Source organism: Thalia democratica, chromosome 2, assembly GCF_965202585.1.
Source record: "Thalia democratica chromosome 2, ktThaDemo2.hap1.1, whole genome shotgun sequence".
Classification (NCBI taxonomy): Eukaryota; Metazoa; Chordata; class Thaliacea; order Salpida; family Salpidae; genus Thalia; species Thalia democratica.
The window spans coordinates 77,819,980-77,825,501 of NC_139166.1; the positions used below are offsets into that span (position 1 = coordinate 77,819,980).

Here is a 5,522-nt window from a genome sequence, read left to right on the forward strand (position 1 = left end):
TTCTGTTAATCCAGTAATATTCACCATTGAAACGACAACTTCTGATTCTTCTCGATTTAGGGTAATTCCCTCAACTGGAGAGTTGTTCACTTCCATCAGAAGAGAGTTTCTCACATCTACAAATGACATCATAAGATTTGTTGTTACAGCTCAGTCGAGCTCAGGTTTAATAATTGTTTAAAACTTATTATATGTATATAAAAAATTGTGCTAAATTTTGGTTTTACCTTATAGTTTTAAACAACATACCTGATTATACTAGGTTAATTTCTTTCTAAAACGTCTAATTGGTTTATATATGATACTAATTTGACATAGACTTATTCAAAGATAACAACAAATTACGCTATTAATTTAAAAAAAAATGTTTTGAACTATTTTGATATATTCTCCTAGTTTATATAACTTGTTTACATATGTTATAGAAATTAAGATAACAAAACAATTATTTTATATGTTACAACTTATTGAAAAGTTATTCGTTTACAGATATAGCAAGGTGTGAGACTGTTATTGTTATTCAAGACGTCAACAATAATAAACCTGAATTTGATAGAAAAAATTATCAGGGAATTGTCGTAATTAATCAAACGATTGCCGGTGAACATTTACTGAAAGTTTGTATTTTGGTTGTTAATTTTGCAATTTATTATAATAATAAGAAGAATTTATACTTATTTAAAACTAAAAAAACTAATTATGCAATAATTTAAAAGATAAAAGCATCTGATAATGACATTGGAGTGAATGGAAAAGTATCTTACAACTGGTACGATAAAAATAACAATGCTTTTCAATATTTTGATACTATTACTGATAGTGGAATAATCTATTTAAAAAAGCCACTTACAGAAAAAGGTAGGAACTTTAAATTGATTTTTTTTAATTCAAGTTTTTATTATAAATATGATTGAATAGTTATTTAGCTTATAATAGTGGAAATGAAATGATATGTGCATATTTCAGTTTATTTTATTTGTTTTTCGTAATATAAAGTCAAATATTTGTTGAATGTCTCAGTCGTGAAACGAACGGAAGTTTTAAATTGAAGCAGACATTAATAAAAAAATAAATTTAACTCCTGTAACAATAACTTTATTGTCTGAAATAGTTTTACACTTACTACTCATAACAGCACAGTTGCAAACAATTGATTAATTTGTTGCAGATGAAGAAAGTTTTAGTTTTTTTATTCAAGCAATAGACGGAGGTGGGAAATATTCTCTTGTTGGAGTGAATATTAATGTTATTTCAACAACAATTCATTTACCAGTTTTTGAAAAAAGCATTATACACGTTGTTGTACTTGAAGATATAGCTATACGATATAAAGTAAGTTTCCAATTTTTTTACAAATTGTCTTTGTATAATTAATCGTTAAATAAACTATGTGTATGCATTGTGACGAAAGAAACTTTCAGAAATAAGTTGAACAGTAAGTCACAAAATATTATATTTATTTCAAGTGTTATACAAACATTTAACTTATATTTAAAAACATACAATATAAGTTGAAATAGTAGAGAATAAAAACTGATTAGATTTAATTTATATATTATTCATTATAGATTGCTCAACCACAAGCTTTAGCAAAAAACCGAGAAATTTACTACAAATTTGCAAATCATCAAAGTAATTACTTTTATATATATATCAATGCTATCATAATAAACCATGATAACTTGGCAATAATTTTTTGTCAAGTACAAAACTGTTAAGTAATTTTTGAAGTTTTCGTTGAAAACTATTTAAACCAAGTGAAAATTTTTGCTAAACAATAAATTAGTAAAGTAAAAAGGTATTTAATGAGAAAATAATCGTCATAACTAAGTTACAAATATGTGATAATAAAACAAACAGATGGTGATGAAACACAAATGAGAAACTTCAAAATAAACAAACTGAATGGAGCAATTACCCTAACACAAGAGTTAGATTATGAAAATAAAAATTATTTTGAGCTTATTGTTGTTGCATATGTAAGAGAAGAAACTGAACTTATGGCTGAATCTAAAGTAAGAAAGACTTTCTTAAAATTTAAAATCTAAGTTTTAAAAAACTGTTTAATTTGAAGTAAAACGTTCAATTTTAAAGTAATTTTACTGTTAGGTTTAATAATATATATTTGTAAACAACACAAAATATATTGCTTATTCAGATAACAATTGAAATTGAAGACATAAACGACAATCCACCTCAGTTTGATAGTCTTTCATATAAAACTTTTGTTGTTGAAAATAAATTGCCATATGAACCGCTTGTACAAGTCAAATGTAGTGATAAAGACTCTACAAAATATTCAAGTATCAAGTATAGGTAACGATTTGAACTAAAATACCAAATATTTATACTGTCTTTTTTTTTAACTAAAAGAAACTAGATATTACACATAAATTAGAATTAATTTAGCTTAAAGTGTCAAGCTACTGAAGTTAACTAAAATAAATTTAATGAAATTTTAGTAAATTAGTTTAGTTTAGTTGATAGTACTGCTTAACTCGAATAATACTTGTCAAAACTTAGTTATGTAAACAGAATTTTTTTTTTTCAGGTTAAATGAAAGTCATCCATCTTTTAATATCAACCCAGTGTCTGGGATGGTTTCCCTGAAAAAATCTCTGGACAGAGAAAACTACATTGAAGCAAAAGGATCTATTATTCTCAAAGTGTCATGCACAGACGGAAAATATGTTGATAGTTCAAACATAATTGTCACAATTAAAGATGTTAATGACAAAAAAACTGTATTTAAAAGCGACTCAAACCAGTTTAATATTTCTGAAGGGTAAGTGTTGTATAAAAACTATAGAAGTTTAAATATTTATTTGGTCAAACAAAAATTATTTTTTGTTACTTTCAGGGCTAAAGCAGGATACAAAACAGCATCAGTAATGTCAGCGGTAGATCAAGATTCTTCAACAAATGCTTCACTTGTAACAACAAGTATAATTAAAGGAGATCCTCTTCATTATTTCGATGTGTTTTTTCAATCGAAACACTCTTTAGAAGCTTCAGGAATCTACTTAAACATTGGATTTAAAGTAAGGATTTGCTTATGTTTAAACTCAAATGCTTTGTATTACATAGTATTGTATAAATTCTTCTAAGCTTAGGTTGCTAATGATATTGATTCAAACATTCCTGATGTAAATGAAGTTACAGTCTCAGTTTTTGACGGAATTCATCATTCTTATGCACAAGCTACTATAAACATTGTAAACCGAAAGTACAAACTACCAATTGGAAAACCGCTTTGCAAAAAGGTTGACTTCTTTTATTCCACTTTAGTTATTGCGTTTTATACTTAGAATAGCTTCACATTTAAAAAATACATTATTACAAGATATAACAACTATATGCTACGGTCGTTTAATACATTTTATTTTTTTACAGCTTTTTTACAACGTATCTGTCAATGAAAACAATAAAGTAAACTCACAAATAGCTACAATCGACATTGCAGACAAATATAGTAAAGCTATTTACACTTTGATTGGAGAATTTAAAAATAGATTTTCATTCGATGAAAGTACTGGTTAGTAAAACTTTAAAAGTATACCAACAGTTCTATAACTATAATACTATCTAAATATACTTTTTTAGGAATAATTTATGCGACTGAAAGTTTAGACAGAGAAGAAAACGATAGCTACCACTTAAACCTTCAAGTTAAGTACTCGAACGATTTAAAGTGCCTGATACAGGTAAAAAAAAAAAAACAACTCGAATAATTAGCCATTCAAAAAAAAAACGAATAATGTCTTACTCAAACTTATTTTCTAGATCTTTATAAAAGTGTTAGATGTGAATGACAACTGGCCAACATTTACAAAAAGTCAATTGAGGGTTCGAGTAAAAGAAGATTCGGTTGTGGGAAGCGTTGTTTATCAATTTGCTGCGTTTGATGCTGATATTGGTTTGTTTTTTAAAAACAGTTACAACTACCTGAATGAAAAAATGAACTTAATTTAAAACAAAATAAAACACATTTTTTTAAGATTATTTTTTGTTTCCAAACAATAAATAAGTTTTAATACAAAAACACACATAGTATTTTATTTTAACTCGTTTAACTAACATTTTAGGTGAAAACTCTCAACTGAAATATGCTCTACAACGTCACAGTTTAGATTCAGTTCCTTTTGAAATTGATAAAAAACATGGTTATTTGATTTTACAAAGACCCGTTGATCGTGAAATTAGAGACAAATACCTTTTCAACATTACTGTTAGTTAAATTTTTTCTTGAACTTTATAAAACTTTAGTTACAATTTTAATAAAGTTTCTTAAGCAGTTAAAGCTACAATAGGTGAAGTTTTATTTTGTCGACTAAGCTGAAGAAAATTGGCAAACATGCTTTGATTTTTAAACATAGAAAAATATTGTTAACTCTATACACGAGATACAACTATAGTTTTACTATAATTCTTTTTAAAGGTAAAAGACCAAGGGATTCCAATTAAGTCAACATCAGTTCAAGTTAATTTAAGAGTAACAGACGTGAATGACAATGCTCCTGTATTCAATCAAACAAGTGTTAGTTTTCAGTATTTAAAATGTTTTATGACTAAAAATCCGTCCACCGTTACTTATTTACCATAAATTTTACTTTACAAAGAGTGGTGTGCTTTACTCTAACAAAATACAAAATTTAATAAAGAAACCTTTTAATTGTATAATTAATATTAATCGACTCTTTTTTTTCAGTACAAAGCTGAGGTTAGGGAAAGTGCCAAAATTAGCCATCTAGTGGCAAAAGTTGAAGCATTCAGTTTAGACGATGGAGTAAATGCGGATTTGCAATACCTCATTGTTGGAGGAAACGAACTTAACAAGTTTCAAATCGACAGTAGATCAGGTATAAGAGAATGACTTAAAAAATAACTACTTAAATCATTTATATAGTGACAACATTCAAATACAACTTTCATTCAAATGCAGGAGAAGTTGTTCTTCTTAATGAAGTGGATTATGAGATGAACAAATATTTTGTTTTGACAGTCCGGGCGTTGGATCTTACAGATGACCCACTTATGAGCGACACTTCTCTCAACATACGTGTCATTGACGTCAATGACAACAAACCTACTTTTAACAACATCAATTTTCCTGTGAGTATAAACTGTTTGAATAAAAAGGTTTAAATAAAAAGCTAATGTTTTTTGTCTTTCAAATTAAAGATATTCGAAAGTCAACTATTATTTATTATTTTGTAAAAAGTTCAAATCTGGTCATAGTTCGTGCTTAAATCGTAATTTAGATTCAGTTTTCAAACAAGTTGTTATTTTCAGATATTCGTCAATGAAGATATCATTGATGACGTCATAGCAACGATAACCGCTTTCGACAAGGACCAAGGCGCAGGGGGCGAGGTCAAGTACTCGTTGCTAAGCAACGAAGCGGACCAGCTGCCGTTTCAATTGGATGAGGACAGCGGTCGGCTGTCAGTGGTCGAACCGGGTCTGGACTTTGAAGCCCGCCGTTCGTATGCCTTTGAAGTAGTTGCCAGGGACAACGGAAC

At 28.1% G+C, this 5,522-nt stretch overlaps 1 long non-coding RNA gene across 1 annotated transcript; it reads left to right on the forward strand.

Moving 5' to 3' along the window:
- Positions 1-95: 95 nt before the first annotated feature.
- Positions 96-1,287, forward strand: LOC145850029 (uncharacterized). Its single transcript, XR_014372381.1, has 4 exons — positions 96-164; positions 490-617; positions 717-858; positions 1,169-1,287. It is a non-coding gene; the product is annotated as an uncharacterized LOC145850029 (long non-coding RNA).
- The last annotated feature ends 4,235 nt before the right edge of the window (positions 1,288-5,522 follow it).